This window comes from Lingula anatina, chromosome 6 (assembly GCF_051362555.1).
Source record: "Lingula anatina isolate TDL-2025a chromosome 6, LinAna3.0, whole genome shotgun sequence".
NCBI lineage: Eukaryota > Metazoa > Brachiopoda > Lingulata > Lingulida > Lingulidae > Lingula > Lingula anatina.
In genome coordinates this window covers 12,411,686-12,437,426 of record NC_141772.1, presented here as the reverse complement: position 1 = coordinate 12,437,426, position 25,741 = coordinate 12,411,686, and the positions used below count along the sequence as shown (strand labels likewise).

Here is a 25,741-nt window from a genome sequence, read left to right as displayed (position 1 = left end):
CACACAGATTACTGGATCGCTCTCACAGGTTTGCTCTTGGTATATGGGACTGAATTAAAAGTATACATTGAAGTATAGCATTTGATATCTATGTGGCATAATTTGGACTAGGTATATAAATAAACAGATTATTGGGTCTTTAAACTTGAATTGCTTGTTATAAGCATAACTCAAATCTGGCTCACCCTTGACAACAAATTGTGATCGGATATGGGTAGAGATGGCTCATAAGACAACTGTTTTTTGCTATGCCGTCTATGAAGAAAATATATAAATTTTAGCCATTAATATTGTTTTAAGATTATGAGATTGATTAGGAGAGTTACATCTGCCACACTGTGAATAAATATTAATATGAGAATCTTGTGACAAGATATACACATGCTGCAACTAGTATTTGTAGGTTTGAGTGCTTATTTACTTCTCAAACAAATCTAATTACATTTTCCTTCCAAGATGTTTAAATAGTATTTTGTTCATTTTAGACCAGTAAATATATTATTTGTTATTTAAACATATATTAGTGTTAGATTTTGTTTACATTAGATATTATGCACATTAACTCATTAACCGTTACATAATCCATTAAGATAAAGGCAATTAAGGGCTTTTTCAAGGTAGTCAGTCAGCATCCAGCAAAAACACAGTCATGCTGGTAGCAGTAGTAAAAAAATGGAAAATGTTTAAGATTCCTCAAGTTCTTCCCTATATAACTGCCATGCACTGGAGAGATGGCCACCTATATGATTTATTTGGACAATATGTTTATGATGTCAACAAACTGGGGAGTTATGTTTGTTTGTGGGAAAAAAGATGAACCATCAGGTGGGCAGAGAGGATATCCCAGCTGTTTGTGTGCCTGTTTTGGAATATTATCTTTCTGGTTTGTGTGTGTGTGGACGTGCATGCGTGTGCATGTCTGTGTGTATGCATGTGTTTTGTGTGTGTGCATGTGTATGGTGTACCTACATGTGTGTGTGTGCGAGTGCATGTATGCATACAGGAATATCAATTAATACAATTTCTTCCATGCCTGGGTAATTAGTATTAGCTGGTAACTTTCAATTAGAAGTAAATATGTATTAATTGAGAGAGATTCTGATAGAACTGTGGGTGAAGCGTTCTGATAAATGCAGATAGCAGTGGATTTAGTTATCTGTGTGTAAACTGTCCTGGCAGACAACCCAGCACATTAAGTCAATACAGCCAGCTGATCAGGCGTGTGGTGGGTATTGCAGTCAGTTGGCATAACACCATGAACTACTGATAAAATACTAGAAACCACACAGATAGAATGTGCACTGCCAATGAATCATGCAGGCAAAAGTGACGCCTCTGTAACACGTGCTGTAAATAGAACTGTTGCATCCCTTGCATCCCGCCAGTGCCCAGAAACAACAGCTCGAATGACATAAACATGAATTTTGGCATTTATCTGTTTCCTCTTTCCTTCCCTCCTTCCTGATTTGTTGACTTCTGAAATTCTACCTAATAAATCATCTTGGCATTCTGTCTGGGATAAAGCACTTGGAAAACCACAATGGGGAAACATACTTAAGAGGTAGTGAAGTGAAAATAAGAATAGAATGGTAAATCATTAAGACAAGGAAGAACAATTCTTCAAAATGAAAAGGAAAAAAAAAAAGCAATTAACAACAGAAAACCACAATGCCAGGGTAAAAAGGGGGAATAAAGACAAACGGAAAGAGAATAAAAAACAATAAACAACGGAAGCTTTAAATGATGTATCATTTATCTTGTGCCTTGACATTTGGTTAGACCACAGTTTAGGGTCTGCCACAGTACACTGAAGCATTACAGTCATTTAGTACAGATAAGACGGGACATTTTGTGTCCTTTCCTTGGAACGCTGAACGAAAGAGGCGACGTTTCCTGCTGGAATTGCTTTTTTTTAGAGGGATTTTTACCATGATTTCACTTGAGAGTACCTTTGAATCTCATCTTTCTTGGGATTCAGTTTAAGGCTCTGTTCTCACAACTTTTAGATCGATCTATCACTGCGGGGAGTCTCACTAGATTACTGTCAGATAATCCCCCTTAAGTGTCCGTCCCCGCCTACTACAAGCTTTAAGGGGTAATTAACTTTCGTGTCCGCCCGGCTGACAGCTATTTAGCGTGAACCCCCAGGGAGTTAGGTCGATCCAATGTAGGTCGATCTAATCTATGAGAATGGGGTGTAAGTTGGTTGTGAACAGTTCCCTATTTTCCATGAACGTACGTGACAATTACAATGGAGATGCATCTTTAGCGCTAAAATTTGATTTGTTGCAAAGAAATTGGAAGGTTACTAGGTGCTTCTATAGCCGGGTGCGCTTCGCTATGCCGAAGGTTCGCTGTGCCGAGGGTTCGCTATGCCGAAGGTTCGCTGTGCCGAGGGTTCGCTATGCCGAAGGTTCGCTATGCCGAAGGTTCGTAATGCCGCAGTTTTAACAAATTCAAATGGTACGGATGGAAGAAGAGAACTTTTAAAACTCGTTTATTTAAAAAAAAGGCCACTGCTCGTCACGTTACATAACAAGCACAATGGGTGATGGGTAGCCGACTTTTTCGGCGCAGCGAACCCTCGGCGCAGCGACCCTTTCGGCACAGCGAACCAGATCCCTTCGGCACAGCGAACCCTCGGCATAGCGAACCTTTGATTTTGGGGCTCCGGAAAAACTTAGCCGATTTTAGACCAATTTTCGGGCGGTTTTGTCGGCACAGCGAACCCTCGGCACAGCGAACCTTCGGCACAGCGCGCTGTCCCCCTATAGCCTACAATTTGTTCTCTTTTAACTGTGCCTGACAAGCAGTGCTAAATTACTTTAAGACAGTTGATGTTTAATCATTGTTGATATGTTCCAGGAAATGGGAATTTCTGGAATTGTATTGGTTTTGGGCAAATTTCATTATCAAGTTTGAGAAGATGGATTTATCTGGCGATTTTTCCTTGAGAATGAGCCATATCCCACATAGCTTTGCTGATTTGTATGCATTTCCGTAGAAAGTGGAAGTTTATGTTGGAGATGGAAAAAGCCCCAAATCACTTGGAATATCTTGTTTTTTGACACTTTAGCTTGAAGAGCAAGTTGTGGTGTAGACTATCCAAAACAGCACAATAATTCTTATGAAGTATATTTAAGTTCTAGGATCGGCTCATCTTGTCTGTGATGTCATATCTTCTGCTCCTTGCTTTTTTAGGCATCTGAATGGCAAGAGGCAAAAACAATTATGTTTATTCCAGGAAAATCATGTCAACAGGCTGTCTGAATTACCCGATTTATTAACAGATGTGCTTAAGGAAGCCAAAATAGAATTGCAGAATTGGCCAAGTCTGGATTGCAGTCCATGTTTTTAGGTACTACTAGTAACTGAGTACAGTGACTTTGTAGGTGGAGAGAGAGGTATGGTGTAGTGATGAAGACATTAAATGCTCACCTTTCCTTTACAGCATGATGCAGAATTATTTTTATCCACAAGATGTGCTTGAAGTTGAGATATTTATACAATATTTTCTCTTGTGTATTTCAGATATCTTTGTTGGAGATTTATCATCTTAAGGAGAGAAGATACTAGAGGAGAGAGGTAAGGAAACATGGAGTCATTGTTCATTATGATCAAAGCAGAAAAAAGATCTATTTTAAGCAGATTCTTTTCATCAAAATGAAAATAAAATCTACAGGTTTAATGCAGGCTATTTTTACATATCTAGGGGGACTTTACACTGTTTGGTATATATTTGTAGTGTAAGCCACCTTTCTCTCCCCTAACTCCATGAAGTCAGGTGCACTCTGGAGAATACGAGACAGGTGATGGGTAGGGACAGGTGGGGTGGGTGGGAGACTCATTTTAGGATAAATGTTCCTATGTAAATGTAAATCTAGTTAAGATTTTAATTTTCTGCTTACTTTTTATATGCAGAACATGCATGTCAAAGTTACGTTTTTTTTTTTTTTTTTTGTCTCCAAGTGAAAATATTGAAAAAATAGGCACTGGAGGCTTTATAATTATACGTTTGGTTTTATTTAATTTAATGAAAGGTAGTGACAGTGAATGGTGTTGGATGCCCCCCCCCCCACCTGCCCCCCCCCCCCCCCCCAAGTCCCCTGTGTCTTAAATCTGTTATTTATTATAAACCTTGACATTCTAGTGGTCCGATAAAAGATATGGTCTCATGAACCCAAGGGTTTTAGCCTTCCTTTGACCTTTTGTTCCCAGGAATTTCCCGTGTAATGAACCTGAACAGTACCTGGAATGTTATCTTGGAATTTCTGATCTTGCCATCCCATTCCCAGGAGTCTTCTTCTTTGAGCATGACCAGAGATTTTGTTGCCTGTTAATAATGCTTTAGCCAATAAACCGGCCTTTTCTTAGAAATAGGGAGCCACTTTCTTTGCATTTAGTCTTTTTTTACGGAAGAGGAATGTATGAGAAGGTTCTTTCAAGTATATGGTATATTTACAAAATTTGTTAACATTACCCATTTTCCCATGTTCTTATTTAAGGTCATCAAGTCATCAAAAGAAATTGTTAGTAGTTGTTTTTTTTATTTATCTTTTTTTTTTTGGGGGGGGGGGGGCAGAATATTTATTAGCAGGGCATTTCTTTTTTTCTTAAAAAAAAAAAAAAACATTTTGAAATAGCATTTTCCTCAGGGCTGCAGACAAAAATTTCAAAAAGGGGCTCTTTTTCTAAAAAAAAGTCTACCTTGTTACCCTATAATCAACCAAACTTGAGAAATGGCACAGAACCTCGATCAAAATTTGATTTACAGCAGACCTTTTTCTGGCCAACATAAGGAAACAAGCAGTCAATTTTGAAAAGAAAAAAAATCACAACTTGCAGAATATGCCAAATGTGCCTCTAAGAAAGCACTGACTGACACCAAGGGACGTACTGTCAGCAGAGCATGATGGGTTTTCTCCAGACAGACATACCAGAGAGGATATTTGTACAGTGATATAAGTGGAACCATTGCCTAATCTACACGCCTTGATTTCTGATATCAGCAAAATAAATGATCATTTAGGGAGCATTCAGATTCAGACATCGTACCAGCTGGTTCGGTCCAACTCTGCAAGGGATTATTGCTACAGTGTAATCAGAAGAATAAGCTTAATAACAGGTACCGGAGAAGATCAGCATTGGTCAGAATTGTACCGGAAGTGACGTGCAGTGGTGTTAGAAGCGAAGCTGAGTGGTCATTTTAACATAGAGGTGAACGGCAGTGAAGACGGGTTGTCGGAGGAAAAAGAAGTTTTCTAAACAACATGGTAAGATAACTCTCCTTTTTTACGCATTTTGGGCAGAGAATGCTTGTAGAAATAATAGACGCATGATATGAAAACGTGACACGTAACTTGAAGGTGCAAAATCGTGCTTAATTTGCGGTCAACTTGTTTAGAAATAAATGCTGCGTCGACCGCCAGCGCGACAAAAAGCGTAAAGGGGAAATAATTCCCGGGAGTCTATAAATCGTTGTCATGTGGAAATTTGGCATTAATATAATCCGATATGTCCATATCTAAGTATTTTTGGGTGTTTTATGGTATGGGCTGCAATTACAACGATGTTTTAGAGGTCTTGAAGGACCTTGTGAAAACCAGGAAGTAGTTCGTAACTAACAAGTGGAATGTACCGATCTCCGACTGCTGTGCACAGCTGTATCTTTTTTTCAATATATTGACGAATTTTTAGATCTTTATATGTCCATCTGGCATGAAATTCCACACACATGATCACACTGATACACCTTTTACACTGGGGAAGGCGCTCATCGGTACAAATATACAATAAAGTGCAATGCATTCACAGGACAAATAAAACATTTCACTGACAAGATCTTCCCAAAAAGACGGAAAGAGAATTCAGGTGAGCTGACAGGTAATTAAGACTAGCTCAAAGTACTAATAATTGACATTATTATGCAATACTCAGTTGGTAAAACGATTCTCACAGGTAGATAAGATGTAACATGACCAATTTCTATAGGCTAATGATTGCCAGCCTGAGGAAAGTGATTGCCAGTCTCTTTTGTCAGTGATTTTTAACTCAGATAAGAGGCTGTCAGAATGTCACCTTTGTCTTGGCATTTGTCACTGATTAGCGCCTTCCCCAGTGTAAAAGGTGTATCAGTGTGATCATGTGTGTGGAATTTCATGCAAGATGGACATATAAAGATCTAAAAATTCGTCAATATATTGAAAAAAAAGATACAGCTGTGCACAGCAGTCGGAGATCGGTTCATTCCACTTGTTAGTTACGAACTACTTCCTGGTTTTCACAAGGTCCTTCAAGACCTCTAAAACATCGTTGTAATTGCAGCCCATACCATAAAACACCCAAAAATACTTAGATATGGACATATCGGATTATATAAATGCCAAATTTCCACATGACAACGATTTATAGACTCCCGGGAATTATTTCCCCTTTACGCTTTTTGTCGCGCTGGCGGTCGACGCAGCATTTATTTCTAAACAAGTTGACCGCAAATTAAGCACGATTTTGCACCTTCAAGTTCCGTGTCACGTTTTCATATCATGCGTCTATTATTTCTACAAGTATTCTCTGCCCAAAATGCGTAAAAAAGGAGAGTTATCTTACCATGTTGTTTAGAAAACTTCTTTTTCCTCCGACAACCCGTCTTCACTGCCGTTCACCTCTATGTTAAAATGACCACTCAGCTTCGCTTCTAACACCACTGCACGTCACTTCCGGCACAATTCTGACCAATGCTGATCTTCTCCGGTACCCGTTATTGTTGTTCATGCCTCCTTGAGCAGCTAAGGGATAATTAACTGTCGTGTCCTGATTAAGCTAATTTCACTGATTCCACTTTAGTGAGAATTCCTAGCAGAGTTGGACCGACCCAGCTTGTACCATGTGTGAATCTGAATGCGGTCTTGGTTGGAATTAATGAGATAGCTGTTAAGTGCAAGATTAATGTGGACAGCTAAAGTCTGGGTAAGATGTGAAAAAAAAGGATGGAATTTTAGGGGAATTTTGTTTGGGAAGTTGAAATATTCAGAATACCTGGGCTGATATTTGTGCAGTAATACAAGTAGAATCGTTACATAATGTACATGATTTGACTTGTGGTATGTTTTGCATTAAGTGATGAGCTAACCCTACATTATAATACAAATAATTGAGAAACTATTAAAAGATGTGGTCATTGATTGGAAACAAAATCAAATTACTCAAACAGTTATGACTATTTATTTGAGTCAAAATATACCTGAATTAGTCATGAGTGGTCCTTGAGCTACTGAAGAAATTACTTAATATTATTAGAGTAATTTAAAGGGAGTTTTCAGAATTCTTTTAAGACCTTGCGTTTTGCAGAATTAATATGTCAGATCAGCTGACAGGAGTGTGGTTCATGGTCTGAGAAAAAAAAATGAATAACAGGAATTTTTTTAGATTTAGACTAAATTTTCAAAATATTTAGCATCTTTGAATTTTTTGTAACACCATGGGTACTCTGAAGAATGTCATGTGGACTTGCATGTATTTTTGTTGCTGAAAATCTGACATTTAATACTTCGTTAGATGCAGCAATTATTTCCAGAAAATCATCAATTATTTCCAGAGAAATCATCGCCTATTTCAATGTGGTTGACAAGGTCATGGCAACCTTTCATCCCCAGGCTATTAAATTTAATTGGAGCCACCTGATGAAAATATCTCAAGGAAAAAATAATTGTCAGCTGGTTTCAAAATTCTAAATGCAACACGTTGAGGGGCCAATTCATAATTGTGGATGTTTTTTCTTTTTCTTTTTTCTTTCTTTCTTTTTTTTGTAGGGGGGTATTGATTAATATTCCACAAGAAAAAAAAAGTTTTGAATTGTATCAGTTTAAATGGCAATTGCTGAACTTTCATGGTTAATTGTTTTATCCAAAGTAGAATTGAACTGATAAATATCAACTGATCTTTCTCTCTGTCTTTCTCTCAATAAAAAGAAAAACTGAAACACACATGCAGAATGAGGAAATCATAAAATCTTCAATGTAGGAATAGGAAATTGGTTTACATAAGAAAATGTTCAAAGGCTTCAGATGTGAAGCCCCCTGTGGTAAGGGGAGGAAATCATCACAGGATGATGTTTGTGGGCAGTTATGGTCAGTCTTGGGGTCTTGACCTCTGCTACCTGGGATTGCTTTCCTGTTTGATCTACAAGCTGTCATATGCTGTGTATCTTAAAGCATTTTGATTGTTTATCAGTGGGGAGCTTGCCCTTTGATTTTGATGTACTTGGTCTTTTATGATAAAATCGGTGCATGTTTATTTTTACCACATTATTTTTTGTAAGTCCACCAGTGGTCAACACTCTTAAATTGCTGTGCCTGATGACAAAAATGCAATCTTTAAACTGGGCAAAAATTTCTCCATTAAATTTTTACCAAAATGTGAATTAAATTAACTTGTTTGGATGATTTGTTTTCTTGTTGTTGTTTTGAGAAGACCCCAGAATTGGTCAGCAGTGAGAGCAGATTGGAAATAGATCAAGTCAATTAGGAAGAATCAATCTGTTCCCTGCTGCCAGATTGCCAAACAAGGAAATGGCCTGTGGTTTGGGAAACTCTGGGTGTCACATGACATGATATGGGTTTCACATGACGCTACAGTGAGTGCTTCACATGACATGATACGGGTTTCACATGACCATTCTGTTGTGTCACATGGTATCACCATTGTTTACTGAATCATCTCCTCATCATCTCTCCTTGTTTTCTTCAAATTTCTCCATATGATCAGTTTAATTAGTTTGGTATTAACCCATTTTGTTTACTCTCAAGAAAAAAACCCTCTCTTGTGCTGAGCCAAGACTACTTCACGTATGATTGATAAAGGAACTTTGGCTGAAATCAGTTATACCTTGTTATTCTGTTTATGCATTGATAATTGGATCAGCCACAAATTGTGTTGAAATTTCTCTCAGATTGCAGTCCTGTCTCTGTTATTGTTTAGATTATTTGATAATAAGGGGTAATCTATCTGTGTGTGCGGAATTTTTATCTGTTAGTTTTTGGTAGGTGTCTGTGTTATTGTATTGATATTCCGTTAACAGGATCATCAGTAAATACTGCAGAAATGTTATCTGCTTCTTCCCTGTTATACACCCCATTCTCATAGATTAGATCGACCTACATTGGATCGACCTAACTCCCTGGGGGTTCACGCTAAATAGCTGTCAGCCGGGCGGACACGAAAGTTAATTACCCCTTAAAGCTTGTAGTAGGCGGGGACGGACACTTAAGGGGGATTATCTGACAGTAATCTAGTGAGACTCCCCGCAGTGATAGATCGATCTAAAAGTTGTGAAAACAGAGCCATACATTGTGGCCTCTCATAACTTGACCAACAGGGTCTGTCTACTTGACCAGTGTTTCAATGTTTTCTAAGCTGGTCTAGGATTTATCCCATACATTGGTGAGACATTCGAGGTTGCACTTTCTCTAGAGTCAGTTGGCCTGTAGCATAGTGATGATTTGTTGCCAAGAACTAAATATGATTGTTTGGTTTAAGAAAAAATAATCAAAATCCTTTCTTTGACCTTCATGGCATTAATTTGGTCCAATATCATCTGTGTTTTGTTTTAAATTGAAATAAAAAAATAAAAAGAATTATAATACAAGTGTTATCCCAGTAAACTGGGGGGGGGGGGGGGGGTCATAACACACAGTAAAGCAATCAACCTGCTTTCTGAGCTCAACTCGATGTATTGATTCTGGACTGGTTTTGAGTCCTCAATGTGAACAGCCCCAGGTTTAAGTCCAGGCAATGGAACCCCTGCATTGTATCTGTATTGAAGTCTTTAACATTATCTCTTATTTAATATCCTCTCTCTAATATCCTTTATTTTTCTGTGCAGTCCCTATCAGTGCCTAAATACTCTCCCGTGATTAAGCAGATTCCTTATCTGTGTTTATCCTCTGTATCAGATCTCTTCACTTGCTGAGCTGTAGCCAGGCAGCAAGGACATCTCAAGATTTGTGGAAGAAAGGGCAGGCTTTAGTGTATTTGTAGTAGCTGGCTCGGAAGGAGTGTTTCACTGGCTAGAAACCTGGGTACCTAACTGTTAGAAGGTGAGAGTTGTCCAGTTTTGGAATATTTATTAAAATTGGAAAAAAACATGATAAAAAAGGTCCAAGAGGTGGATCTTAAGTGCCTAGAGGTAAGTGGGTAAATTTATGTTCATTTGGGCCTTAGTTAAAAATTAAACATTATGTAAGCAACTTGTTATATTTTATGGACATTTTATAGATAGGATCTACATGAGCTGATGTAAGTAGCATTTTTTTGTGTCATTTGAATACAATGGGAATTATCCAAGGTAATCGTAAACCATGCTGCTGGCACTGGGAGATGTTATATGAGATTAGAAAACATGCGAAAATCTACATTAGTCAGGATTGACTTTTTAGTGTGTGAAGCTCTGTGTACCTAGAATGTTGCCTTGGAAAGCAGAGCTAAAGACTTTGGGCTGTCTTATGCCTCATTCCCACAGGCACCATCAGTCATTGTGGATCGACTTGACTTTGCAGGGATTCTTGCATACTGCAATCAGTTAAACTGAATGACACCCCACCTCCTGGCATTAAGTAGAATACAGAAAAGATGGTGATATGAGTGCGTTGGAAATGGGGTTTTAGGTGGTTTCCATTTGATCTGGCCTCTGTCTAAGGCTATGCCTTGTAGCCTATGGTCTGCCTCCCCCTTTCCTCCCCCTAAAAAGTTAATAAAAAATCAATTTTGGAGAAATCAGATTGTTCTTTTATCTGAGATGTTTAAACCAACTATTTATAGTCCACAAAGTAAACCAACATCAGATGTTGTGATACAATAGGGAAAAAAGTAGGTTTTGATTATGACAATTTTTATAACAAAAAGGACACTGTATGAAGCAGCAGGTTATCATTTATCAATTATGGAAACATTTAAATGCCATTATCTCCAGTAATTGGTTGAAGTGGAACGAGTGGTCTTACGTCATTTTAGCTTTGTTGTTTGTGTTATAATTTCTGACAGTTTTATAGAAAACTCCCATCCTGTTGTTTTATGGACATGTTGTGATTCAAGTTTGCTACTGTGGCACGCTGTTCTTTTCATGTTTTATTGATTTTTTTATGATTCTTGTCTGTGGATGATAATCACAACCCTGTGTTGTGTTTTTTATAGGAAGTTAGAAAGGAGGACAACTAACTAATGGTAATTATCTAGTTAACTTGATGCGGCTTCTGTTTTTCCCCTGCTGTTTTGTTGGTTTCTTTTGATGTTTTTTCTTTCTTATATATTTCCTACAATTAGCATCAATGTCCTTCATCTTGCTTTCATTTTAGAGATGTAACAAAGAGAACATTTTGTCAAAATTCCCCCCTTTCCTCTCTTAATTGAGGACAAAGCACTACACTGCTTACTTTGCAAATTTATTTTCAAAAGATTGCAACTATCTTTGCCACATATTAAAAATATCAATATTTCTTATTTGTTAAGAAGGTAGGTAAACTGTTAGCACATCAATAAACTAAAGCATATATCTGAAACCAAAGTACTGAATTGTATGCTTAAGTATGGTATTATTGTATAATTGACTGTAAAAAAGGACTTGTTCACTCATGAGTTTAATGGTAACAGCTTAAAGACAAATCTGTGGTTTCTTCCATTGGAGTAAACTCATGTAGACTCATAGATAAAAAGTATCTCACTTTTCAACAAAATACCACGAGATCCCCATAACTTAACTTGAAGATGGTCTCACACAGAGTAACTCGACAGTGAGATACATCAAATAACTAACATGTGACTAAGATGCTATTTAATGATGTTCAAATAACATTCTTTGTCACTTCTTATAAGAATGTGGCATTGAATTGAATTTTCTTTTAATTTAGATGTATTGAGATGGTGCAATTTCATTATATTGTAAGAGATGGTTGAGAACGGGAGTCTGCAGTGGTCCAAACACATATTAGGAGAAATAAAACACATTTATAGTTATCTCTCCCAGGGTTTTTCATTGTAATTTTAAACTTTTAAGTGTTTTTTCTTCTTTTGAAAAGCATTTCAAATTGAATGTCCATTTTAATGAAATTATAGCCTCTGACATATTGCTATTCAAAGTTCTTGTTTAATTCAACTAAACAATCATTGGGGGTGTTATTAATTAGAAATTCACCTTTTATGAAGTTAAAATGTGCAATTAAAGTTGATTAGCCTTGTGCCATATTGCTATTCAAAGTCCTTATTTAATTCCACTTATTCTTAACTTAACAATTATTGGGGGTGTTATTAATCAGAAATCCACCTTTTATAAAGTTAAAATGTGCAACTAAAGTTGATTAAGTGTGAAGAACTGTACATAAAATTAATAGACCTCTGCTGGAAATATTCATTGCTAGATATTTGAAAGGTTAAATGGCAGATGTAAGTGAACAACTTACGAATTCTCTGTACACTGAATTAACCAGCATCTGTTAAAAGTATTCACGGCAAGGTATTTAGAAGATTTACTGGCAAGACTTGAGACTCAGGAGCACAGGTGAAAAAACAAGGAATGGAGGAACGAACATTGCATTTGTAGACTTGTGTTGGAAGTATTCATTGCAAGATATTTGGAAGATTTAACTGCGAAAAAAAAAGGACTTACTAAGAACACAGGTGAATACATGGGCCATTGAATACCTGCACCGAACTGACAGATTTAATCAGGTTAACACGGCTGCCAGGTGCAACTGATCGGCTAGACTTTAAGATAATTGACATTTTAATAAGCTGAGTAATGTTTTGAAGTTGTAAAGAACAAACCTGGAAACATAACTTGGAGCGTAGAGCTCAACTCAAGTTGATGCGCTGTCAGAGCTGATTTCTGTCCATTTTATCTTCTGTAGAACACATGTTATGCACATTCTTTGATTTTGTCAAAAAGGGCTGATATTTATAAGATTTTCAGTACATTCATTATAATTAATGATAATTTAAGGTTCAATTTTTTTCAGAAATATGTTTTGCTTCTTCAGGTCCTCCTCCCAATTTTGATATTTTAGGACATAGCAAATACCCCTTGCAACCTTTAAATAGTTATGTAATGAGGTATATGTTCTGAATCAGCTAGAATTCTTTTAGTTTTTACACATTTTCTTTTTCAGTATGTAATGAGATAGATATATAGATTCCACAGATGTCTTTTATTGTGCTCCTTTATAGCATTGTCCGTTAATTACACTTATACTTTTGAACATCTCTCACAGACACAATACATGAAAATGTCTGGATAGATTTTTCAATATCTATTGTTCCTCTGTAATTGTAGCTAAAGGTTAACCATGAACTTCCCTCACATTTGTTTTTATTTCTCCAGTTCACAATTCTACAGCATGTCTGGTCCACAGTGTTAAATTGATTTACTTTAATGTCTTGTCTTGACCATTATAACTGGTCAGAATATATATCTTGTATACTGTTCATATCATCCATGTTCCTGGCCACGTTAGGATACTATTAAGTTCTTAATAGTGTATTTTAAAGAGAGTTTTATTGAAGGTTTATAACATATCCTTGTTCCTGCCTGATGATCTTGGAAAGAGTTTTGAAATTGGTTGAAAATTGCCTGAACATTATGGCTCTGGTGTCCAGTCATAAAACACTTTCAACACAGATAATGAAAGCCCAGGAGACCATTTCCTTTTATGATTGCCTTAACGACTTTGACTCTACAAATCCGGCTTCTGTTTTTCTGCTCATTTCTTTTCTACACTTGTCCTTGTTCATATCTCACGTACATAAAAATTTAAGAATTATAGACCAAGATATTAAGTTTATTACTGAGTTTACAGCCCTGAAAAAAAAGAAAATATTAACAAGACTCTTACTGTTGAGTGCTTTCTTGCTGCAAACTGAAGGCTAGTATTCTTTGACTCTGAGGGACATAAAAAATGGCTGTCCATAAATTTCCATTTCCACCCCACTGCCTCGCACGTGGCAGACCCATCGCCAGGATTAACTTTGACCATATGTAGACAAAAAGTTTCTGAAGGCTCGCAATCGGAGAGACAGCGGCTGGCCGGTTGTACTCAGGGGTACATTGACTTCTTTTTGTGTTGATTTTCTCTCCATGCTGTCTAATACATTTCACTTGCAAGTGATTTAGTTAACCGAATTAAGCCCCGCCATGGCAGCTGATCGCTACTTATAGGCTCGTGTCATTTGTCAGTGGCGTCCATTTTGGAACAGCGTGTTGGTTTTACCAGTTGGTGCCCCATGCCTGTGGATGTTATTGTTTATGTGTAAGTCAGCTACTACTTAATGCCTTCACACCAGTATATGAGTGAGTTCCAAGTGCTTTTTGCCAGTTTACGAGAGTGTTCCAAAGAGTCTGAACAAGAGGGACATTTTCTGCTATGGATAATCAGATTTTGGTTTAAGTGATTCTCAAGTACCTTGCCAGTTTCCCTGATGTTTTGTCATAGGTGAAGGTAGGTTTTAAGAGAGGGTTTACTAGAGATTTGGTTATAATACTATCTGGTCTCCCAGAGATGGTGTTGTACATTGTCAGTTTTGGATGCTCTTTTGAAATGACAGAAGTGTAATTTTTTTTTACTTGTGATTTTTGTTTTTTTTTTTTGAGGAGGGGGATTCACTGTCATATTTTTTTAGACCTGGATTTGGTAAATATTTCCTGCATGATTCACCTTTAAAAACTTTGGTTCTTTTTTTAAAGTGTCCATGTTGTTTTTGAATTTTAAACTGTTTCCAATGGTTCAGTTTTCTATGGTTCAGTTCTGTTTACTTCTTGAGAGGAAACAGGTAACCAGATGCTCACACAAGTTAAATCTTCCGTGAGGAACTTTTTTTCCCTTTTTTTTTAAACCAAAAGAGGATACAGTGTTTGTAACAGCTGTGGAGTTATGAAGTGCTTCACTTTGGTGTTCAGTTGTATTCCACTGTGTTTATGGCAGGTATAGTAACAAGAACATGAATATCAGAGAGTTATTACAAGTTGTATCTGATAAGCCCTATTAACATTGTACAGCAGGTAAAGAAATCAGCATACAAAAGGTAATAAGGATATTTTATAGTTTGGCAATGCCAGTATCTCTGTGAAAGATATTTCATTATATTCATTGATTATTCAGTTCTACAAAGCTTCTAAGTGGTTAAGTTGTTAAGGTAAGCATTTGAGCATACGCCTTTATTTACACACATGCATGCATAAATGTGCAAGCGTGCACGTGCAAACCAACACATTCTTTAGGAGCTACAGGTAATAGTCAGTTGCCATGACAACCAACAAAAAAAGTTGACTGACAAGGTACACTGTTTTCATACATGGTGAATTCCTGGGATAGTCTGGCTCTCTATTTCTGGTCTGGCTTACTGCTAGTTGTTGTGTTATTGTTTGGCAGCGTGCAGGCTGCGTTGCTGCATTTCTTCTTCACAGAAAAAACGTAAATTTTGGAGGCTTTGCTTTCGACTTTTTTTTTTGGTGTCAGCAGTGTCTGATTGTTGGACCTCCTCCGAGATGGGCAGGAGAGTTACGTAATGTACGACAAGTGTCTTGTGGTAGCTGGTGACAGACAGCAGTTGATAAGGAAGTGTTTATTCTCCAGGTTGTTGAGGTCTCCTTTCTTGTAAAAAAAATTGCAGTTAGAATATTGTCTACTTTTTTGTGGTGCCAAAGATGTGGTTGTCTGACTCACTGAGGAGAGATCAGTGTGCGTTACATAATAAGGATAAGGGGCAGATTCAGAGGGGGGGGGGGACCTTTTTTTTTGGGGGGGGGGAGTTGGCAGTCAAGCTCTTCTGACTGATCTCTCAAATGTAATGCTTTCTCTTTTATGTGATTTATATGTGATTGTATCATTGTTGAAGATGGCCATAATCTGCCTCCTGTACATAAAAGAGAAACGGGTAGAATAATTATGATTGGCACTTAAAGATATGTTCTTTGTGTTCTTTTATTGAAAATAAAACAAGGAATACAATGCCAAATATGTAATATTACAGCAATTGTTACTGTTAATGAAAATGGTTGGTTTAATTTTCAGGTTTTAGTTCTATATCACATTAGAAAACAAGTGCTCCTACAGTTATTGTTTTCAAAGTCTTTTTTATCTCTTTCTAAGCCAGCCACAGACTCACTTAGATGAATTGTACAGTGCTACACATGATACTCTTGAACAGCGTTTATTAAGGCTGTAACAAGCAAATACTCATTTGCAATTAATTCTCCATTTGTGTATTACAGGACCACTGAAAGGGTAGCAATTTCCTGTGAAGCTGAGAGCTGAAAACCAAGCGCAAGTCTATAACATTGTGTGTTCATGTTGGGGAAATTACTGAGAATTACAGTCACTGGTACTTGGTAAGTGCATACCATTATGATTGGTATTTTTACATTTTTTTCTCATTTTTTTCACCAGATGTTATAATGAATTATTCCCAGCTCAGCTCCCTTGTCCTGATCTAGTTTTGTAGAGGCTAATAAACGAGATCAGATGCCAGTTTTAGAAATGAAAAACACCAAATTACCAACATAGTGAGAGAGTTAGTTCATAATTAAAGGGTGAATGTTATGATGTTTTAATGATTGGTATTAGGCGTGAAAAGTTGCAGCTTCCCTGTCTGCTTGTCCCTATCCAAATTAATGAAGTTTAACAAACAGTATCAGTTACCTCTTGTGGAAAATGCTGAAATTGCGGGTTGTCATTATAATGTCATGCTGGGAGGCAGTCGGCTTCTGCGCACTTCTGCGATTGTTAGAACTTCCATGGCATTAGATGAGGGAACGAATCCCATTATCAAATTATAAATGCAATCATCAACAAAGTGAGAAATCCAAACTCCATTTTCATGAGATCAAATGTACATCGCAGAAGTATTGGGGGATTTATTGGGTTTTATTGTCTTGAGTAAATTGAACAGGTTTTTGTCGTTTAGGAAGCAGATGCCCTTAGTCAAATATTTGTCCATGTAATTTAAAACACACGAGGTAGTTTGTTTTTGCTGAAGAACTGACTTGCTGCCGAAGTGTGAAGTTACACAATAGCTTTAACATCCAGGTGGCTAACACATGTTCACAAATTACAGTTTTACTGTTTTTACATATGTGCTAATATTTATAAAAGTGGGACGGGGTTTGAATACAGGTAGTTTTAATACTAAAGATTGTGGGTTGGGGTGGGTAAATGACGTTTCAAATAAAAGATAATTTGATCATTTTTGTTCAAGCACTAAAATGAGGATAATTTTTTTCATTTTTTTTTTTGCTAACAGCTATATATTATGGTTACTGGAATTTTCTGCATTGAGTTCATGGCAACTTGTTCTCTCTGACAGAGGTGTGCCATGTAGTTTTTGAAGTAAAATGTTAGACCAACAATCTTGTCAGCATGGTCTTAAATGCTGAAGAAAGCATCTTCTGAAAATGCTCTTGCGGCATTGTCTGATGTTTATAGAGTCAAATTTTGTAGAAAAATCCTTTGATCATATTTTGATATCTTTCTAAGAACTTCAAATTGGTTATAAGACCTATTGACTCTGGCCATCAGTCAGAAGTCATTAGTCTTTCACTTATGTGACGGGCACAGGTACCATGTAGAACTTAATGGCCTTGCAGCAAGCATTGGCCCCAGCTTGTGATAGCAATCTTTCAAAATATGACTGATTTTCTATAGCATAGGCTCTGCACGATGCGCTGAAATCTATTTTCTCATGATAACTGCAGTTTAAATTGATCGGATTTGTCAGTCATATTATTATTTATTACCAAAAACAGCTATAGTCAGTTGATTTGTAACTGAAACTGATAGGATAAAAACTAAAGGATGTGCCTCTGTCATTGGAGTCTGCATGATGTAATGAATGCAATGTCCTCATCATACATGTAACCTTGTATGACATAGACCAGGTACATAGAAGTAAATATGTCATCACCATATTTTGCACACCTGTGGTGACTGTACGTATGCCTCTGTTATTGGAACCTGCATGATGTAATGCATTCGATGTCCTCATCAAACATGTAACCTCACATGACATAGGGTAGATAGAATTTATAGTAAGCAATCATATGTCATCACCATATTTTGCACGTCTGTGGTGGCTGTATGCTACTGGAGTCTGCATGATGTAATGCATTCAATGTCCTCATCAAACACGTAGCCTCACATGACATAGACGGGGTACATAGAATTTGTAGTAAACATTACTGTGTTATCACCATATTTTTGCACACCTGTTAAGTTTGTAGCACTATGTCATAGTTTATAAAGTCCCACATCCTGTGTCATAAGTCACCATCAGTAACCAGAGATGTGACAGAGCTGAGTAGTGAAAGGAAACATGACTGTCACCTGGGGCAGATGCTGGAGATCCTAGCACTACACTGGGCCATTTGTTTTAGTTTCCACCTCTGAAGCAGTGCCTACTTCAAGACTATAAAAAGTGTGAATGTGTGTGCACATGTGTGTGTGTGTGTGTGTGTGTGTGTGTGTGTGAGAGAGAGAGAGAGAGAGAGAGAGAGAGACTGGTGGATAGAATTTGTGGTATTAAATTAAAATAAATAATCTGAATATTTTTTCTGGATCTTCATCATCATCAGGGGCTTCTCTACAAGCATCAAATGACAATTTATGGTTCGATCAAATGGGTAACGGGCAGTGCCTTTTTGGTGTGAGATTACAAAATGCCATCTATAATGTCCAACTCACTTCCTGCTCAGCCATTTTTCCAAAAAAAGAGAGAAATATATGTCCTTTGTTTGTCTGAAAGTTTCTGGTTTGTGGTTTTTGGTCACAAGTGCCCATCGTCCCTCCGTCCGTTTTTATCGAATAAAATTTCCTGCTGCAGACAAAGAAAGGGAGGGGATGCAGGAATCATCTGACTATTTCCAACTTTTGAAGCTTTGCGCTTCTGTTTCCAGTTGTTACATTTTACAAATTCTTTCATGTTGGTTTCTGCCTATATTACCATATGAGGAACTGGTCTACTTGATAATGGGTCTTTTATTTCAGCAGCATGTGTGGTATGTGCAGAGTTTGTTTTGGGTTAATTTTGTTATTTTTGTATGAAGATACAATGTATACAATTAGCATAGCATGGTGTTTCATTCCTCTCTCTTTGTTCTTTTGTTCATTTTCTTTCTTTTTTCTTTCTTTCTTTCTTTCTTTCTGGACAAACATCTTACCAGAAAGGATTGATGAAGTAAGACAAAAAATTGATATTGAACACAGAGCCTGGTCTCTTTCTTTCACTCTTTATTAAAAAAAATAAAAGAATTTATTGTTATTTTTTATCATTTTTGATTATGCTAATATTTATTGTCTCAGCTGACTACCATGTTGTTGCCAGACATGAACACAGGAGTATTACTTTTTAGTTCAAAGTTACTAAGTCTACTTTGCTTTGACTTTCCTCCTTTAGTCTGTCAGCTATCTGTCTGCCGCAGCAGTTGGTACATGGAAACATGGGCTGGCATTATTTTTGTACTTGTGATTATAAATTGTATTGAGTTCCCAATTTTTTCTTGTTTCGAAATGCATCTATTCTCCCTTTTTGCCTTAGTAATAGTCTGTAACAGCTGGCGTGCCAAAAGATGGCCATGTTTTTACAAGATAGAATCTCTTGATCTTTCCTGCTTTCTTTCTCTCTTTGTTCTCATTTCTCAGTCGCATTACTTCCACGGCTGATAAAAGAACAAGATTGACAAAAAATATTTACTTAGGTGAAGAAAGACATCCCATTTTTTTACCCTAATTTTTTTCAACCCCTGTATCTATTGTGTATATATTCTTTTCATCCTCTTATCGGTCTATCAGAAGTAACACACATTTCTAAGTTGATACATGGAGAGATAGGCAGCCTTGGTTTGTTTGGATAGGGGAGTCAGGAAGCGGCAGAGGCTTCTGATGATAAAGGCAGATGATACTCTAATCAAGTTGAGTCGGATCACATTTCTTAGTAGTTTTGCTGTGACCCATCCCTTCCAGTAGTTGTGGTCCTCACTTCCAAGTTCAAGGAAACAAAGTGTGAGTTTCGTTTTTTTCTGCATGCATAGACATGTGAAATGATTTTATGAATCAAAGTGGCCAGTGTGAATTTTGCAAGGAGGTTACATGGTATGTAGAGACCAAATGCTGTAATCTGAAGCAGTCTTTTGATGGTAAAGTTCTAATGTCAGTCTAGTGCCTTGTTTTAGAGGTTTTTTAGTGAAAAGTATTGCTTCTCTTGTGAAAGTTTACATCTTGTAACAGGTATGTCTGCTTTTGTTTTTTCGCATAACCTTGAGGGTTAGTGTGTTTTCGATTTCCAGACTGGTTTGTTTATGCCAAAAAGCATATTTTCCCCCTAGTTAACAAGGAGATTTTAGTAAGTTAAGGTGTGAAGGCCTCTTTCTCTCTCTCTCTCCTATAATTGTCTGATCTTTCCTAGGAAAGGTTAATTGATAAAGACACTGCAACTTTCAAAGGAGTTCACAGTTAGACATTTAACTAGATGTCCAGATGAACTGTAGCTAGCCGTGTTGTGTTGCCCTGATATGCAATTGTAATTTAGGTAAGTTGTGTGCCATTAGATTACGTTCCTATGTTAAGAAATTGTGAACAAAGGGTTTGCTGAAACGAAGTGTGCTAAGTCAGGCTGTCACAACCTAACTAGACATACAGCCAGTGACAGTCTCTGGTCTGCTCTATGTCTCCATGCAGTCAGGTCCACAGCATGTTGTAAGCATGACATCAACTAAGGCATTGCAATCAACTGGAGATCTTGGATTGGCAGCAACTCTTTACTTGGAAAAACCATCTGGATTGTAAAATGTGAAGGGTTATGGCCGTGGCTTTGTGATCTCAGATTACACTTTATGTTCACACCTACAGCTGATCCAGATAAAGGGTAAGGTGAGGAAGTGATGGACTGAACTGAAGCAATGAGCTGTGGCATAGATTAAGTGAACTGCAGCATACCTTAAGATTACTCTTGATTTTGCAAGAACTCACACAGTTATAAAAATGGGCCAATTGTTTTTTTCTGAAATATCAAATTTCTAGTAGATTCTACAAAGAAATTCAATGATTTGGTAATAATTTTGGACAAATTCTGGAAGAACAGCATAGGCCTTCCACTTGAATAAAAACCTACAGATCTGTGAACTGAGATTGGTGAGATTATCAGTGCTACCTGCCCCAGTGGTCCTCCTTGTAGGTTAGGTGTAGGAAGTGATGATGTGTGAGGACTGATGACCCTGGACAGGGATCTAGTGAACAGTGGTGATGTCCTGATGTGCCAGCCCTGAGATGATAGGACATAGTTCAAGCTGAGGGAACTTTTAGAAGAGAAATTAGGACCAAAAGTGCATTTGTAGTTAGATGACTACAACATTCTGTTGCATTGAGTGCTCCATTTTCAGACTGACAAGTATATTCAAGTTTTCAAAGTTACCAGTATGTTTGGATTGGATTGGTTAAAATATAAGCAGATGATTAAGATAAAAGTTTTTGTCATCTTGAAAATTTTGATTCCAACTTTGGTTTCTTAGATGTTCTGGTGGGAGTAACCAGTGGGCTAAAAAGTTTAGTCTTAGATGCAGGCTGTAAACACAGGGTAAAATTTTGTACTGTATACAACAAAGTAGTATGACAATTAGGTAAAACATGCTATGCAATAACCACACTGAAATCAATATTAGATTTATTGGACACACGTTTCTTATGTTAGAATCAGTGAAATCAGATCTGTGTTTACTGGATTGTACCATTGTTTTCTATTGTTATAACCAGGCTAAGATTGTTTTTCTTAGACCATATGGCGAAGGGCAGGTGAAAATGTGTTTATGAATGGTGCGAAATTACTATTCATTCTTGCACGTTTTTAAAACTCCATTCAGACCATCTCAGTATTACAGTAAGAGAGAGAAACTTTATTGATGGGTTTTATGTGACACAGAGAATGGAGCTTCCTACTACTAGGTGTGTTAAAAGGTAAATATGAAGTTGAGATAAATGTTTTACCTTGTTTTATTTAATCCACCATATGGGCAATGTATAACTATTGAAATTATCCTTAATTTACCAATTTTTGTGCAATTCTTATAATATCGGGGGGGGGGGGGGGCATTCAGATTCACAGGTTCTACACCAACTAATTTTTCACAGTGATATATTTTGATACTTTTATTGCTGTAAAACACTTTAAATATTTACCCACAGTTATTTGACAGATAGATATCTATCAGTATTTTATATATTTTATGTCAGATGTATTACTCACTATAAGATGAACCTTACCCACACCAAGAAGGGAGTTCTCTATTTATCTGTGCACCTACCTGTGTCAAAATAGTGCCTTGTTTACCTGGACAGCCTCCCACACACCTGTGTCATAATAGTTTGTTATTTGCCCACTGGGGGGCAGACAGGTAAGGGGTGTATATCTGTACAGTGGGTGACCTAATTTGTTTACTTCCTGGTGGTGGCTTGTTTGCAGAGCTATTGTATGGGCACGAAGTTCGAAGTTTTCAGGATCGGAATAGTGACTCAGTAATATTCTTAGTCTATACGTTTCCTTGGCCAGACAGCTACCAAAGTTGAAGAAGAACTTAACTTCCCGAGTAGCAGTTTATTACACAGTAAGTCAGTGTCTGTGTTTTAAGTTGGTCTGTTTGAAAAACTTGGTTAAGACTGTGACTATAATAACCTGTGACTTAAAAGACTTGTTTTAGGCTGAATACAGGACCAGAGTACAGAATAAGTGGTGTTTTGGCAGTTTTCAATAGGTTAAACTATTCTGCTTTTATCCCTTCTGTGAATATTGTGAGTATAGCTTACGTGGTAGACAGAGATCTTATTCCAAGTCAAACAACAGGGAGAGTGATGAGTATTGTTGATAACTTAAGCCTTGTGCCACTGAAATAACTGCATTAATACAAAGTAGTTGGAGTGATAGTGTTTTAAGCACTGGTATTTAACAGCACTGAGAGGGACATTATGTAAATGATGCCATTGAGGTGCTTATCTATGAAGTGAATAGGGGTTTAATTGATTAATAATGGTTTTATGGGGCCCCTGTCTGGAGGGGTGTGTGGAGACCCGATAGACAGAAGCATTTCTTCAACCTGGAGTGACATTGAGTCCTCTGTTTTTAGTGGGTGTTAGAGGAACAACAACGGTGCAGAATAAGGTACGTCTGTGTTGAAAATAAAGAGAAAGAACAGCAGGGTTTTGGTGAGGTTATATTGGTCCCTTGAACTTGAGCTTGTGTGGTATTTGCATTGCTATTTATTCAACAGTAAGAGATGTGGCTGTATGTGTATTTGACATGGTTAAGTCTTTTTGGACCTTGTGCTGTTGATGTATAAAACAATAGAGAAGAGGACAACTAGTGCTGCAGGCCTTTGTAAGAAGCAGGATGCTGTTCAGAGAAAGATGATGACTTAGCTGAAATGCTGATTCTCGTGACAATACCCACATACATTTCATAGTTTGTAGAGGCTTTAGTTCTGCAATACGTCCCTCTTATAACATATTTCACACCAGCATTCAGTCTAAAATAATCTAGGTGTGAATGCAACTGCCAAACCCTAGCTTAATGTATTGAATTGTATGGTATTCTAGGGGAGATTGTATGGTTTTATAGAAGACAATGGTGTTTATTCAACCCTACGTGACATTGTGGCTTGACATTGCTGTGCCAGACTCAAGTTACTGGCTTCTGGGCTAGAAGGCAAACACCAGTGTCTGCCAAGCATGAGAAGTTAGATCCAGTTTGATACAATTAGATACAATTTGATACAGATGCCTAAGGATGACATGCTATACTCCCAGGTAGGGCGGTTAAAACCATTAGTGGTGGCACTTAGTTTATTTGCTGTTCACTGTATTACCAGTGTGTTACAATCTAGAAAGACTAAATTTTGATTTGATTAAATTTTGCTTTTATTCACTTGCCAAAGGATAATTACATGAAGGATTAGAGTCACAATGCAATACTTCTATTTTTGATCTGATCTAATGAACTCGGTTTGCTTAATTTTTATAAGGTAAATGAGAATCCGTGGTTCATTGTGTATTTAGCGTAGAATGAGCTTGCTCTATTCTTCAGGCCAACTAACCCTTTTGCTACCCCTTAATCCATTTAAGTACCCAATTTCAGAAATGACTCCCATTATTTTAACCTTTTTCCATTAATTATCCAACAGATTGTATGTGAAGAAAATAAAAAAAATTCCAGAAGATCGCCAGAAAGATACCTAGCATCATGTATTCTGTATTGTCCTGTATTCATTATTCATGTACAAGCAAATATTGATAAGTAGTCAAAATTCAGTGCTGACTAAGTAGTGGTCATTAAAGCAGAACTGACCAGTCCAATAACTATGCACTAAATGTATTGAACTTAGTTCCGTACCTCTGCTATGACTAAGATGGTCTGTCTATAGTTGAAAGCATTGGGTATGAATTCAGCCCAAAAAGTGATGAAACAATTCCCCCTAGGAATTAATAAGATGTGACAAATATGTATTGAAATGTAAGGGCATGCCTCTGTTCACTGTGAAGGTGAGGGTGAAATGTAAGATTTCCAGATGAATAGAAAGTGAAACTCAGAATTACTCCTCTTCTAAAAAAAAAAGGTTATAATACAAATAAACCATGGGAATAACCCTGAACTGTTACATTGGATCTAAGTCTGTATCCGATGTCTAAAACAATGTTATATAGGTACTGCTTCAGAAGCTGGGTTATGTATCAGCTAGTTAATGATTGATTTTGATCATGATGATATAAAATGCTGATTGGAGCCTGAACACATATATCTGGAACCATTCCAAGTAAGTGACCATAAACAGTTAAATAAGGTAATTGTATAGCAAAATTTTGTCGTTTTTTTTAGTTGATTAGTAATGCAAATGTAAATGGATGATTCAAAATTTAGAGTAGTAGGTATTTTTCCAAATTGAGTAATGAGTTTAGGAAATGGCATCACGTGTGGTATTAAAAAGCTGTCATGTTATGATGACATAATGCTAATTAGTGAAAATATCCTCTCTCTGGGATATGTGATAGGAAATGAAATACTAGAAGCTAATAGGATACCAGGACGTAGTGATGCATGCAGGTTGAATTGTTTGTCTTTTAGTCTTCAAACCAGGATGTAGCAGTGTGTAGTCTATTTCTAGAAAGTTAATTGTTCTTTTTTATTATTTTTTTTTTTGTTGTGTGTGATTTTTGCAAGTAGGCAGATAGAGGAGAGTTGTTTGAAGAAGGTGAGTGGATATAACAGTTTCTATTCGTGAAAATAGAAAGTGTTACCAGTTCTTTTGAATCCTTAGTTACAAAAATAAGAGGTACAGCATTATATGATCTATTTTAATAAATATTTCACTTCAAACATTACTTTAGTATGTCAAGTGTGTTTTACTCCATGACTCAAACATCTGATAATTTTTCGTTATATTTGTAATTTTTTTCTTTTCGTAAATGCAGTTTGAAGGGTACTTGTTTCACAAAACCTCAGTTCTTTCTCCTTTTTGATCATTTTTCTTTGTTAGAGACAAATTTTCCCATGTATGAGATAAGAGAGAGAAAAACATCAAAGGAGTAAAAAAGAAAAAAGAAAAGAAAAAGCAAGCCGCCCATCAGTGTCAGTTAAAAGGAGTGTCATATTCTAATCCACACCCAGACTATAATAAGTTAAAAGAAGATGGGTCACCTCTGTCCTATCTCACGCCCCAATCTCCCCGTTA

General features: G+C 37.0%; 1 long non-coding RNA gene across 8 annotated transcripts in view; it reads left to right on the top strand.

The window, feature by feature from the left end:
- The window catches only part of LOC106181419 (uncharacterized), a 102,433-nt gene that overhangs the window by 46,851 nt on the left and 29,841 nt on the right, over positions 1-25,741 (top strand). For 5 of the 8 annotated variants that reach the window (XR_015334952.1, XR_015334949.1, XR_015334951.1 and 2 more), the window contains 2 exons: positions 3,532-3,585; positions 16,253-16,369. This is a non-coding gene — a long non-coding RNA (uncharacterized LOC106181419). Of the gene's footprint in view, positions 1-3,531; positions 3,586-9,950; positions 10,095-16,252; positions 16,370-25,741 lie in introns of all 8 variants that reach the window. The other 3 variants (XR_015334954.1, XR_015334950.1, XR_015334957.1) reach the window with 2 other exon arrangements.